Source organism: Microcaecilia unicolor, chromosome 8 (assembly GCF_901765095.1).
Source record: "Microcaecilia unicolor chromosome 8, aMicUni1.1, whole genome shotgun sequence".
Taxonomy (NCBI): Eukaryota; Metazoa; Chordata; class Amphibia; order Gymnophiona; family Siphonopidae; genus Microcaecilia; species Microcaecilia unicolor.
Window position 1 is genome coordinate 148,933,713 of NC_044038.1, and position 16,139 is coordinate 148,949,851.

Below are 16,139 nucleotides of genomic sequence, written 5' to 3' on the forward strand. Positions count from 1 at the left end.
GCCTTTGAGTGCCACTGCCCTGGCAAAGACTGGAGCAGAGATGATTTTAAGGCACAGGCAGGGGCTGGGTCTGAGAAGGGATACGTACGCAACACACTCGCCTTGAATAAATACACCACTGGTTGCTTCTCTTGAGAACATATCAAGTAAATGCAGACAGAAAAGTTTCCCCACTAAGGCTTTGCATGGTTTCTAAGGGATTCTTCTCTGTGTGGGAAGATTCTTGTCCTACTAATGCTGTGATAAAAGATTGCTCTGTCCTGAATACCCAAGAACATTTAAAAAAGAAAAAAAATGTATATATATCCAAGGAAGCCTTCATTACTGTGAGCACTAGAGAGGTGTCTCTGATAAATTGCTATCATATCTCAGCTCCCAACTACATTACTACCTATTCAAATCCCCTTCATTATAACAAGAAGCAATATGACACAGGAAGTCTGTCTCAAAAATTTATGACTCTATGGAGACTTGTAGTTACACTAAATCCTATTAAAATCATCCTTGTAAAACACACACCTTATTATCCAGCCCGGCAGCATCTGAGAAGCTCTCGGACAGTGATATGGCCATATAAGATGAGGAAAAGATCCATTGATATTTGCTTTATATATTGGGAAGGTTTATACAAAATGAACAACTATTACATCTGTAATAGTCTATGAGATCAGCCAGTGGTACTCATGCCATTGCTGGATTGTGGAAAAATCAGTAGGCTTCTGTTGTTGTTGTTTTTTTTTAACTGTATTTATTACAATTTCAAATGACATCTAAGACAAAACTCTTATACAGAAATAAAGAAATATCATAATAATACAAAAAAAGAAAAAACAAATTTAAAGGAAACATTTCCATAAATTATAAAGTCCATGACACTGTGGCAAAGCGAGATTTAAAAAAATGTGAAGCTAAATATCATAAATAATATCTTATCAATTTAAATGGCAGGCAGCTTAGAAACTCCAACTATAAATCACATTAACAGACTTCAAACTGCAGCTCTATTTGGAGAACTAGATATGACACGTCTTCTGTTGATGAAAGCAGTTAACTGAGAAGGATCAAAAAACTTATACTTGACTGACTGAAATTTAATTATGCATTTACTTAAGGAAAAAGAGTATTCCAATTTGGAGGGCTGCAGGTTTCAGCAAGAGAAATTATTTTCTCCGTCTCTGGGTCTCTTTACTCAGGTCAGGGAAAAATCCTGACCCGTGAACCCAAAAAGAGAATATCCCTTTGCTTAAGAACATACAAAGTAGCCAATCACGATCAAAAGCCAAAGCTAATGTTAACACCATTGTGGGCCAGGATACTGATTCAGTTCCAGAAAACTCCAGTATTTCAGAAATTTTCAAGAAGTCAACTTTGAGAGCTTGCTTCCTGTGAGGTGCAAGTGTCACTTTTTTAGCAGAGGGCAAATAATAAATGCAAGTTATTGGGTACATAGATTCCTCTGGCACCTAATTTCCATTTCATGTACAACAAAAGTAAGTACAAGTAAATAAAAGTCATAAGAAATACCTACTTAAGAATAGTAATGAGAAAAAGCCAAGTTTTCAGTAGTTTCCTGAACCTTAAATATTTGTTTTCCATCTGAATTTGATCCTTGAATGGGAATTTTGTATACTGTAATAGCCCTGAGTAACAGTTATGCTTCAGGACTGTTTGAAGGAATCTCCTGTTGATAAGATTGGAACATTCAGAAACTCCTTTTGACTAAGTTTATTAATATATTCATTGTTACAATATAAGAAAGTTCTTGATCTGAAAATTAGACAGCAGGCGATGCGGGTGACGCCTGTGTTTAATGCAGTTATACGGTGAATTGGCCTTCTCATTATTTGCTTTTTATGTTTGTGTTGGCCTGGCTCCCAGGTTTTGATAGGCTAAGAGGGGCATAATCGAACGCGAACGCCTATCTCCATGGGCGTCTATGTCCGAAAACGGGTACGTGAAGAGGCGGGACAGACCGTATTTTTGAAAAAAATGGACGTTTTTCAGCTGGGCGTTTGTTTTTTTTTAGCGATAATGGAAATTAAAAATGCCCAGCTCAAAAACGTCCTAATCCGAGCCATTTGGTCATGGGAGGGGCCACGATTCGTAGTACACTCGCCCCCCTGACATGCCAGGACACCAACTGGACACCCTAGAGGTCAGTGCGGTGGACTTCAGACAACGCTTCCACATGCATAGCTCCCTTACCACAGGTGCTGAGCACCTAACCCCCCTCCCCCAAAACCCACTACCCACAAATGTACAACACTACCATAGCTCTTAGGGGTGAAGGGGGCACCTACATGTGGGTATAGTGGGTTTTGCAGACCTCCCATTTAACGGCACAAGTGTTACAGGTAGGGGGGGGGGGTGATGGGCCTGGGCCCACCTGGCTGAAGTGCACTGCGGTACCCACTAAAAGTGCTCCAGGGACCTGCATACACGCAGACCTCTAGGACTTGTTGCAGCTATATAACATTGGCATTCCAGTTGACACCTGAAGACTAACCTCTCCGAAAACGTCCTTTATTGGAATAACCACGCTTACTCACAGTTAACTGCAGATCAGAGGTTGTGCCCCACTGGCAACCAGTCTCCCTGGTACTGAGATGAGCAGTAGGTCCGAGCTGGCAGAATGGTGTACAATGCCCTCTTTCAGCCACATTCAAGGTAAGAACTAAATTCTGTAACGTGGCTAACACGTGAAAGGGATCTAAAACTGGCTTACAAAAATGGCCACTACCTCATGGACTACCGGAAACAAAACAGGGCACACTCTGACCCAGTAAGCAGGGAGAAAAGCACCATGGGAGTAGAGCCTACCAACTACCAACATCGTGAGCATTTGCCACAAGCTAGTGGAATCACGGAGCCCAATACCTAACACCCACCACAATGCATTGCTGATGTGACTCTGCAGTGCCCTTAACAGAAAAGGTGTCACACTCACCCGAGAGCCACATCAGAACCAGGGAAAGGCTGTCACAGGATAGAACACATTATGCTGTCATGGAGGTGGGTACGGCATTTGAGGCTGGCATAGAGGCTGGAAAAAAAGTTTTTAAAGTGGAGTTGTTTTGGTGGGAGGGGGTTAGTGACCACTGGGGGAGTCTGGGGAGGTCATCCCCGATTCCCTCCAGTGGTCATCTGGTCAGTTGGGGCACTTTTTTGGGACCTGTTCGTGAAAAAAAAGGGTCCAAAAAAAGTGACCCAAAATCGTGGTAAAAACGCCTTTTTTTTCGATTATCAGCTAAAGACGCCCATCTCTCCTCGGCCGATAAACACGCCCCAGTTCTGCCTTCATCACGCCTCCAACACGCCCCCATCAACTTTACCCGTTTCCGCGACGGATTGAAGTTGGAAACGCCCAAAATCGGCTTTCGATTATACCGATTTGGGCGCCCATGGGAGAAAGACGCCCATCTCCCGATTTGGGTCGCAATATAGGCGTTTTTCTCTTTCGATTCCCACCTTAAATATTTCTCTTATCCCTTATTTGTCCTGTTTGTCTGTCCTGATTATATTATCAACTCTGTTGAGCAGAGTCTGTCTCTTAATGTTCAGTTGTGTAGCACTGCATACGTCTAGTAACGCTATAGAAATGATAAGTAGTAGTAGCAGTATTTTCGAAAGAGAAAAATGTCTATAAGCAGCATTTGGACATTTTTCTCACAAAAAGCTATTTTTTTAGATGTTTTTCTATACTGTTCATCTGCAGTGCATCCAAATCTCAAAGGGATGTGTTGGGGGCATGTTAAGGGTAGGATTTGGGCATGCCTAAAACTTGGACATTTTTCAGCTATAATGGAACAAAACAAAACCGTTCAGAACTAAAACTAAGACGTTTTAAGGTAGACCAGTTTTCATAATGACCAGATGACCAGTGAAGGAATCAGGGATGACTTCCCCTTACTCCTCTAGTGGTCACTGGGTCACTGACCCCTCCCACACCCCCAAAATGTGATTAAAAACATTATCAGCCTCTTTGCCAGCCTCAGATGTTATACTCAGGTCCATTAGAGCAGCATTCAGGTCTCTTAAGTAGTCTAGTGGAGGGTGCAATGAGCCCACTACCTTAGATTGTAAAATGAAACTCTAAACTGCTTAGGTCTAAGCAGTATATAAATACGTACATTTTTTTTCTCCATAGAGTCAAAACTTCACACTATCCTTTATACCCGCACCACATTATTAAAGCTATGAAAGAGGCTACTATCAGCATGTTTTTATCTGAGGGAAGTTTGCCAGATTTGCTGAAAAAAAGCATCGGTTCGACCTTTACTTAAAATCGGTCTTTGGACCCTAGGCTGGTTGAAAATTATAGACCAATTTCTTCATTACTTTTTTTTTTTATCAAAGATGATTGAAAAGGTAGTCTATGAACAACTATTGGAGATTTTGGGCAACAATAGCATACTTGATATGAATCAGCTTGGATTCAGGTCAATGCATGATACAGAAACCTTGTTGACAACCATATTGGATGTTGTAAGAACGGTTTTTGATACAGAGCACCATTTTTTTCTTGTTACCCTGGATATTTCTACAGCCTTCAACATGATTGACCATGATATTTTACTGTTCTATCAGTATTAGTGGTTCTGTATTGCATTGGTTTAGATCCTTTTTATCTGACAAATTTCCATGTCTATTGCTAACATAAAATCACCTCAACTTGATATTTGAACGTGTGTACCGCAAGCGTTCTCATTATCAGCAATCTTGTTTAATATCTTTTTACTTCCTCTTTGTTGTCTCTTAAATAGATTATGGGGTCCTTTTACTAGGCTGCAGTAAAAGGGGGCCTGTGCTAGCATCAGCGCATATTTTCGACGTACACTGGGGCTCCCTTTTACTGCAGTGGGTAAAAGGCTGTCTTTTTTTCCGGAAAAAAATGGACATGCAGTAACTTCCTGCGTTAACCTGGTGATAACTGGGCAGTGCCTTGGTGGTGCCCGATTCCCCCCTGGAAAGCACCGGTGCTACAAAATTGAAAATATTTTTATAGGTCCGGAAATGGTGCTCCAACCCTTCAGTAAAAGGGGCCCCTATATGCGGATGATATTCAGTTTTTGCTGCCAATTGATTAATCTGTTGAGGATTCCTTCAATATGTTGCCTCTTTGCTTGTGTACTATCCAACAATGGATGGGGGGAAATCATTTGAAATTGAATATGGGTCAAACAGATATTGTTTCTATCCAATTATCTGTCTGATAATGTTCCTTCTAATTTTATGATTAATGATGTAAAAATTCCAATCTTGTGGAAAAGGAGAAATTTAGGGGTTATGTTAGATTCATCATTCACAATGAAATTTCAGATGTATAAGATTATTAGTACTGTACTTTATAACTAAAAGCAGTGAGAAGGTTATGACAGTTGATTTCATCTTCAAATTTTAGACTAGTTATACAAAGTGTTGTTATTGCTCATTTTGATTACTGCATACCACTCTTATTTTGAATAAGTTACACTGGTTGCACATTGATCAAAGGATCAAGTTCAAGATTCTTTAGTTAGTTTTTAAATATTTGAATGACATAGAGGGGCATTTTCAATATGATTGCTAAATCCACATTTGGACATTTTGCTGAAAACGTCCAGAAATCAAGTAGCGAACATAGCAATTTTTGAACCAGAAAAACATCTTTTTGTTTTGAAGATGGGCATTTCCTAGACTTTATGTGACTATTAAAAAAAAAAAAAAAAAAGAGTCCAAGGGAAAATCGCATAAAAACAAGCCATTGGGATATATGAGGATGGGAAATGGGACTTGATATACTGCCTTTCTGTGGTTTTTGCAACTACATTCAAAGCGGTTTACATATTATATACAGGTACTTATTTGTACCTGGTGCAATGGAAGGTTAAGTGACTTGCCCAGAGTCACAAGGAACTGCAGTGGGAGTCAAACCCAGATCCTCAGGATCAACATCTACTGTACTAACCACTAGGCTACTCCTCCACTCCTGGGGGACCAGCTTTCCTGGTAGACTAGCCACACAGACATCCCAGTAGAACAGTGGGGCACTGCAGTGAACTTCACATAAAAGATCCCAGGTACACATCTCACCATTACCCCCTTATATTGTATGGTGAGCCTTCCAAACCCCACCAAAGCCTACTATACACCACTAAATAACCCTTATGCCTGCAGGTGTCACCTATATATGGGTACAGTAGATTTTTGGTGAATTTTGGAGGGTCTGAGTTCCCTTCTCTGCAATGCACTGCACTGACCACTAGGCTACTCCAGGGACCTGCTTGCTGCTCTAATAAGCCTGGCCATAACATTGGAAACAGTCATAGAGGCTAGCATGTACTGTTTCTTTCACATCTTTGGGAGGTGGGAGGGAGTCAGTGACCACTTGTGAAGTAAAATAGGGGGGGGGGGTGTGCTTTATTCCCTCCAGTGGTCATCAGGTTATTTAGGGCACCTTTTTGTGACTTAAGTCATGATTGAAACAGGTCTAGACTAAAATGTCTACATTTAGTGCTGGGCGTGTCTGCTGTGTTCTGTTATGGCAGAAAAATGTCCAAGTTTTTGGAATACCCAAATTCTGCCCCCAACATGCCCCCTTGTGATTTGGATGCACTGCAGATGAACTATGTAGAAAAACGTCTTAAAATGGGTTTCAAAAATAGCGATATGGACGTTTTGGCAAATTAAAAAAGAAAATGTCCATCTGCCACTTTGTACAGCTTTTTGGACATTTTTCTGTTTCAAAGATGAGCCCCTGAAATTCCCTCTTTTTGTGTAATAGAGGAATAAAGAATGTCAGTATTTAGAGAAATAGGGTCCATATTATGGAACTTTCTACCCTTAGAGTTGAGAACATCACAAAAACGTGAGTTATTAAAAGAGGGCTTGAAAACATATCTGTTTGAACAGAGTAATGACATTGGCAAAATAAAACTTCAGGCCTTGAAATATGAGTTTGTATATGCTAGTTGAAACAAAATGTGATGAGATTTGTACTTTTTGTCAAGTGATATGATGTTCTAATTATGATCGGCCTAGATCTGCCTTTAATAGTGCAGAATATAAATATTGTAAATAAATACCATTGTGAAATAAATATATAGAGTATTGTACTCCCCTGATTATTTTGTACTCTATCATCCATTTCTCTTGTTTATAGCAATATATGATAACCATGGAATAACATTGGTGCATGGAAATTTTTACAGAATCCAGCAAGATTCCAAAATATCAGCACTAAAGAGGTAGCTCAATATCACAGTGATGCATCCATCTCTGTCTTTGAAGTGATCGTTACAGATTGAAGAAAATGGATTCCCTGTGTGGATGGGATCATCACTTGGCTGTGTTAAGTGAATTCTTAATTTCATTTAATGTCATTTCATTTATTTGATATTTCATCTGCCTTTATCAATAAGGCCGAGAATACATAAATAGATACAAAGAATTTCAACATAAATACAGTTGCATAGACAACTTCACCTGCTCAGAGACAGTCTGTAACTCAGGACCCTTTTGAGCTGTAATTGTCCATGTGTGACTCGCTTGCTGGTATTGCATGACCTACCCATTTCACCACCCACATCGAGAGAAGATGGTGGGCTGGGGGCAATTTATATGTCTCTCCATATTTGCACCCTGTGTGGCTTTACTGCTCACACAGCCCTTGAATAGGTATTGCTCTAACTCATTTGGAGGCCCTTATACTAAGCCGCGTAGGCACCTACACGTGCCCAATGTACGTGAATTTGGAGTTACTATCTGGCTACCACGTGGCCCAGGCGGTAATTTCATTTTTTATGCGCATTTGCTACGTGCGCTGGAAAATAATTTTATTTTTCAGCGCGCGGCAAAACCAGGTGGAAATCATCATTCTACGTATGTAGATGATTACTACGTGGTTAACGCATGAGACCTTACCGCTAAGACAGTGGGTGACGGTAAGGTCTCAGACCCAAAATGGACGCGCACCAATTTTTATTTTGCCGCACGTCCATTTTCGGCAAAAGTTTTTTAAAAGGCCTTTTTTACAGGTGCGCTGAAAAATGGATCTGCACACACTGAAAACACGTGTCTACACTAGTGCAACCCATTTTCAGCGTACCTTAGTAAAAGGACCCCTTAAAGAAGGTCATACCCTTACTCCTACATGTGGAAAGCTTTAGTTGCTTTTCTGATTCCCAAAAGGTCATCTAAAAAAATGTAAGGTCACATGGCACCTATAACTAGACTTTTATTGTCACTAGGAGACATCACAAATGGGATTCTTTGATAACATACCTCTTCTTGTACAAAGCTACGCTAGCAGCTGACGGCGGTAACATCGACACAACCATTCACTTTGAATGGGCTGTGTCGGCGTTACTGCACTGGTTGCCGCTAGTGCGGCTTTTGTAAAAGGAGGGGGAGGGGATAGTGAATATACTGACAGGAAAAAGAAGAAAAGAGGAGAGATCATCTCAACATACACAAAATAACTTCTCAAAAAACCCCCCATACCAATAGCAAGATGATTCAAAGCTACACTTTATACGTCGTCATAAAAATAGGTATGTAAAAGCCTCAGAGCCTGAACCATGACAATACAGGAGAAAATACCAGGAGCTTCCATATATTTTTATAAAAAAAATTTTTAAATGTTTTTTTGCATTTATGTTGTGTTACTAAGGAAGTGATGTTCTACTTATTTAAGCAAGGCGTCCCGCAACCATCTTTGAGACTGACTGAGCACAGAAGTTTATATGTGCCACTTTAAATGTATATCTTTTACCTAGTGGGTTTGATCTTGTAGTCAGACTCAAATGTTTTCTTATTTACAAGTATAAGTGCACCACAGGATTCTAAAACCAATAATATTTTTACAACATCATCATGTGAGATGATGGGATAATGGGTTATTGGAGATGTAATGACAGCACCTGCCTTTACAGCAGGGGTTCTCTACCCAGCCCCCGGGTCACACTAGCCAATAAGGCTTTCAGGATCTCCACAATGAATAGACATGTTGTAGATTTGCATTCAACAGCGCGTGCATATGTGCGCAAGAACTGAGCAAGCACGGGGGCAGGCGCAGAGGTGATACTTTCCATGGGCCACAGCCGTGCTACCCACCATTTATGTTTGGTTTTCATGCATACATGAAAACCGAGCATACATGTGGAGCAGGTGTTGCGGTAGCAGTACTTTCCATGGTCGGCTGCCATACTAACCACTTTCACTCATGCTCAGTTATTGTGCGTGCAAAAAACTGAACATGTGCAGCCTGTGTGGCAGCAGCCCATGGAAAGTGCCATTGACTGCTAGGTCACCATGGAGGACCTCTTCAGCTGGTAGGGTTCTGGGGTCTCTGCTGGATCAGGTATTTGGGGTCATGTTGGGGGGGGGGGGTCATGGAAAGCAGGGTGGAGGCAGAGAGCAGGAGGTGGAGCAAAATTTTGTGCTGCCCCCCACTTTGGGCTCAGCCGCCCCTCCCCAAAAAACCTTGATGGTCTGCCTACAGGACTGTTGCCAAGGCTTCAGCTCTGATTGCTCTTCATTTGTACATCTTCAGTATACATTAATATTTCAATCAGTTTTAAGCAAGTTTTAAAGTGGAGAGTCTGGGGACTATTTTAGAAGCATTTCCAAAAGTAAATAGTGGCATTTATACAAGGATACATACATGTGTAAATGGCAGTTTCAGGGACTTGCTATTTATACATGGAGATCCACTCTGTGCAGGAAATTCAAGGGAGTGTTGTAGAGGCATGGTTTGGGTATGCCTTGGGTGGGACAAAAATCTGTTCCCCAAATTCTAGTTAGACGTTCAGTTATAGAACAGGCCAGTTAGGCACATAACTTAATTTGTTAATTAACACTGAACTGGCATTTATTTGGCTATAAGTACCAATAATTTATTTATTTATTTATTTATTTAAATTCTACTTAGGCCACAGTTCCTAGCTAATTACAACAGTAATATACATAATCAAAATAACCATATGCTTAACATGTAATTAGAAGTACAAAATAAAACAAATTCACAAATCATATAAATTCCACATCACGGCTTTACTGAGTGCTAAATGGCATGTAACCAACTTATGTCTCTATTCTATAAACTGAGCGCTTAATTTCTATGGCACGCAACTCCAATGGAGACATGTATCTGGGAGGGGTATAGGTAGGTCAGCAGTGTGCAAAGCACTTTGGACCAGATTCTGTATATAGCGCCTAGAAAATCTGTGAGAAAAACATTTCTGTCTAAGCATATTCTATGTGATACCTAGATTTTTGCACAGTATATAGAATATACTGCATCTTTATATACATTGTAATGAATATTGTAATTTACATTCCATGTCCTTATTGTATCCATTTACCTCTATCTACCTGACCCTTTTAATTTTTGTATTTGTTTAATACCTGCCGTACTTGACATCCACCATGATGGTATTTTGTAAGCCACATTGAGCCTGCTAATATGTGGGGAAAATGCAGGATACAAATGTTACAAATAAATAAATAAAAATACTTAGTTGATATCCTAGCGTATAAAACTATGCACCTCCATTTACACCAACAAAAACATGGTGTAAATCCCAGCATGTAGATTTAGGTGCAGTTCTATAACAATGCACATAAATTTTGGAAGACACATGAAATGCCCATTTCCCCGCCCATAACTAAGCCTCTTTGCCTGCGCGCATTCAAATTTAGGTGCAGTATATTACAGAATATGCTTAGGGAGTTGTGCACGTTAATTTTAATTATTGTCAATTAGTGATCATTATTGCTTGTTAAGTGCTGTTAACAATGCTGATTGGCTTCTTAAGCCAATTAAATTATGCGCGATGTTCCAGAATATGCTTGGATTTTGGCACGGAATGCTAGGTGCGCTATATAGAATCCAGGGGTTCGCGTGATGTTATAGATTTCTGTCATTTATGTTGGATTATTTGTAGTAAATAATTAGCAGATTTTAGTACACACAGCTTCAGCTTTAGAAATGTTAATTTCTTTCTTCATCTCTCTCTCATTCACCCCTGAATAATTCACTGCTGAGTCACTTTAAAGTTGAAGTAACAAAACATCTGTTTACTCACAGTTTGCAGTTAGATTATAATCAGACAGGCTTATATATACATATTACTATACATTTGTATTATCAGCTCCTTCCATGTGCTTAGATGGTAATGGATGCTCACACCACCATAGATCCTCTCAGGTTAGGAGAGCACATGAGCTCCATGTGCTCCATGTGCTGCATGTGCTGCATGTGCTGCATCTAACCCCCACAGGAAGTTGCATAGCTGTGTGACCTCTCTAAGTAATTCACATCAGAGGTCACAGAGTAATCACAGAGAAATAATAGGTGACAGGCAATGCATGCAAAATACAATACATTCCAACAAACCCCTTCTCATGCATAACTGTCATGCAATTATTTATTCATACAAAGTCCAAGCTTTATACGCAGATTCACAAAATGTTCTCTGGGTAACGGTTTGGTCATGATGTCAGCTGTCATCTCACTGGTGTGACAATAGTGTAGACTGATGACCCCTTCTTTCGCCAACTCTCGCACGTTGTGGTATTTCGTTGCGATGTGCTTGGTGCGTGACTGAACCTTGTCATTCTGTGACAGTCGGATGCAGCTCTGATTATCTTCCATTATCTGGATTGGTCTCTGTTCAGCTATTCCAAAATCCAGCAAAAGTTTTTCAATCCACATCAGTTCTCTGCACGCTTCCGATACGGCCACATATTCAGCTTCTGTAGAAGACAGACTCACAATACTTTGTTTATGACTGGCCCATGAAATTTGTACATTTCCATACATAAACACATATCCACTTGTGGATTTATAATCAGAATGATCCCCTGCCCAATCTGAATCACAGTAACATATTAGTTTTGGATTACTATTGGCTGAAACCTTTAATTTACAATCAATGGTACCCTTTAAATACCTTACCATCCTTTTAACTGCAGTCCAATCTGATTTGGTAGGTGAGCTGACCCTTCTGCTCAAAATTCCTACTGCATTTGCTATATCAGCCCTGTATGTGGTAGCTAGATATAAAAGCTTACCTATGGCTGATCTATATTGGATGTTATCTGGTAAAGGTTCTCTTACTGTTTCATCCTTCAGAAAATCAGTGATCATGGGAGTGCTTACAACTTGGGCATCTTGCATACCTAAACTTTCAATAAGCTCATTTATTTTCTGCTTCTGGCTTAGAAGATAAGAACCATCATTTTGTTTCTCAATTTCTATACCAAGATAGTATGACACATTACCAAGTTCTTTTATCTCAACATTGTGGTTTAAACATTTTACAATGTCCTTGTACTCTTGCTCACTTTTGCTTGCAATGAGCAGATCATCAACAAAAGCTAAAATGTATGCATATTGTCCATTTGTGCACCTAGTGTACAAGCATTTATCTGCTTCACCTTGCTTAAATCCTAAATTTGTCAATATTTCATGCAATTTATCATTCCAACATTTTGCACTTTGCTTTAATCCATAAAGACCTTTGTTTAATTTACACACTAGCTGTCTTTGTTTTGTATTTATGAAACCTGTTGGCTGTTCCATGTACAAGTCCTCAGTTATATCTCCGTGAAGAAATGCTGTTTTCACATCAATGTGGTTGACTTGCATGCCTTTTGAGACTGCAATGCTCAGAAGTGTTCTGATTGTCGTGTGTTTCACTACAGGTGCAAACACTTCATCAAAATCTTCTCCATATTTTTGAAGATATCCCTTTGCGACTAATCTGGCTTTATACCTTTCCACTTTTCCTTGTGCATTCCTTTTTAACTTGAATACCCATTTGCATCCTATAGCTTTCTTGCCAGGAGGTAATTTTGTAAGAATCCAAGTATTATTTTTATCCAATGCATCAATTTCTTCTTGTGCAGCTTTATGCCATTCAGCAGCTTCTTCTGCTGGCATTTTCTCAATCTCATCCCATGTTAAGGGCTCTTGAGCTTCTGCTGACTTTGTTAGGTAAGACAGTCTTGGGGGTGGAACACCTTGTTTTCCCTGGATGAGCGTCTGACAACAGGTTGGTCTGACCTTTCCGCATCCTCTAAATCTGAGAGTTCTTCTCCAATTGATTCCCCTTCTCCAACTGTACTGTCTTCTTCAATGATCCTTTCTGTGTCTGTTTCCTCTGCCTGTTCCTCGTTAGAAACAGATGAGTTGCTTTCAGACATCTGCCTTGGTATGGCATTTATATACACTGGCATGTCTATTATTGTTCTAGTTTCATATTCTGGATGATAAGGCTCATCTGGGATAATCCAGCCTTTATCAACCCTTTTGTTTTCATCAAAATATGTAACATGTCTTATGCCAACAATGCCAGTTTTCAGATTCAAAATTCTATATCCTTTGTGTCCTGGAGCATAGCCAACTAAAATGCCCCTTTCTGTTGTGGAATCCAGCTTATGCCTTCTTTGCTTTGGTACATGAGCATATGCTGTACTCCCAAATGTTCTTATGTGTGACAGGTTTGGCTTCCTACCATGCCATGTCTCATGTGGTGTGCGCTCAGCGCCTTTAGTTGGCATTCTGTTTTGTAGGTACACTGCTGTGAGAATGGCTTCCCCCCATAGTCTTTTAGGGAGATTGCTATCTGACAGCATACATCTGGTCATTTCCACAAGTGACCTAAATTTTCTCTCTGCAACAGAATTTTGCTCTGGTGTATAAGCTACTGTTGTGATATGTTGAATGCCTTCCTGTTCTAGAAATGTGCGCATGCTTTGTGAAGTGAACTCACCACCATTGTCGGTCTGAAGAACCTTTGGTTTTCTTTCAAATTTATTGCTCACCATGGCTACGTATTTCTTCAGCATGTCTGTGACTTGACTTTTCTCTTTCAGCAAATAGGCCACACAATATCTAGAGAAATCATCCAAGAATATTAGCACAAATCTGTTATTTCCCAATGATGGGATATTAAACGGTCCACATAAGTCACTGTGTATTAAGTCCAGCACTTTATTACTCCTATTTCCTGTGTATGCAGGAAATGAGGGTCTCACACCTTTTTGAGTAACACAGTCTATGCATTTCTCCATTTTACCAGCATCTGCACTTATCTGAATGCCAGTGGCCAGTTGCTTACTGTAAAGATCCTGGATCACCTTAGAATCACGATGTCCCAGGCGGCGGTGCCAGATTTCCAGACTACATTTACCATCATTCTTCCTTACTTGCGCCATATGTGAGGCTTCACCTGAAATGTTCAGCTTATAAACATCATTATGCATAAAAGCTTCAGCATACACTTCATCATTTTTAGAGATTGTGCACTTACTGTTTTCAAAATGAATCGCAAATCCCTTCTTATCTAATGTAGATACACTAAGCATATTGCAAACTGCTTGGGGAATATACAAGACATCACTTACAGGAATTTCTTTAACTTCATTAGACACTTTGCATTTTAAGAATCCAATACCTTTTGCTTGGATCTTAGCAGTCCCTGCGTTTGCAGTTTTAAGAATACCTTCCTCTGGACACATTTCCTGAAAGAAATTCTTACAATTGGTTAAATGGCATGTGCTCCCTGAATCCAAAATCCAAGTACTTTCATTTGAATTATTATTTACCATAGTCAAAGATTTTTCTGCCATTAGATAGCCCTTGTGTTTATCTTTGTCCTTCATACATTTCCTGGTTTGAAAATTCTTTAGTTCCATTGGCTTAGGTGAGCTAGAGGGAGTGTTTTGTGTTTCCTTACACCATTTAGATACATGTCCCTCCTTTCCACATGAGTAGCAAATCAGCTTGCCCTTGGGTGGAGTTTTCCCATAGCTCCGCCTTCCTCTGTTCTTTGCCAAGAAATTTGTTTCATTTCTCTCTGACTGACTTTGAGAACACATCTCCTCAGAATCATTTATTATGCATTCCTGCCTTAGTTTTGATGTTGTCTGTTCAAAAGATTGCCCTTCAATGGCCTCATTTACAGACCTAAAAACATCAAACTTCTTTGATAGTGAGGTAAAAAGAAATGCTCTTTTCAATGCATCACACATGGGAATTCCAGAAAGTTCTAGCTTTTGAAATGAAGACATAAGATACATAATGTGATCATTACATTTACTTTTATCCCTTAATTTGGTTTCATTCAACTCTGCCAACCAAATTGGTTGCTGCTTTGCATATGTAGTTGCATACATAGTTCTCAGTTTATATAAAATGTCCTTTGGTGTATCTTTTCCCTCCACTAATATGGCTTGTTTCTCTGAGAGAGCTTCCAAAAGCATGCACTTCACATAATAGTTTGCATTGTCCCATTCAGCCATATTTTCAGCTGTTCTGTCTTGGTCTAAGCATATATCTAATCTTTTTGCTCGAAGGAGACATATGAATCTTAATTCCCACTGCTGATAATTAAACTCAGTTAATTTAGGCACCTTGAGAGAATAGAACAATGGTGAATTTCTTCCCTCAGCCATTTTCTTAGCCTTCTGTCTGCTGTGTGGGGGGAGAGAGAGACAGACTGAATCTTTCCTTTAAAACTTAAGAGAAAAATGTGGCCTTTTTTTCTGCCTGGTAATATTTCTCTTCTTTTTCAATTCCTGGCCCTGGGCCCATAACCCTTTTGTTGGATTATTTGTAGTAAATAATTAGCAGATTTTAGTACACACAGCTTCAGCTTTAGAAATGTTAATTTCTTTCTTCATCTCTCTCTCATTCACCCCTGAATAATTCACTGCTGAGTCACTTTAAAGTTGAAGTAACAAAACATCTGTTTACTCACAGTTTGCAGTTAGATTATAATCAGACAGGCTTATATATACATATTACTATACATTTGTATTATCAGCTCCTTCCATGTGCTTAGATGGCAATGGATGCTCACACCACCATAGATCCTCTCAGGTTAGGAGAGATCATGAGCTCCATGTGCTCCATGTGCTGCATGTGCTGCATGTGCTGCATCTAACCCCCACAGGAAGTTGCATAGCTGTGTGACCTCTCTAAGTAATTCACATCAGAGGTCACAGAGTAATCACAGAGAAATAATAGGTGACAGGCAATGCATGCAAAATACAATACATTCCAACAATTTACACACACCTAACTGCTAATACGTTGAGCTGGTATAACTGTTTGCACCTAAAGTTAGCCACAAAAATATTGTCTTATTCTA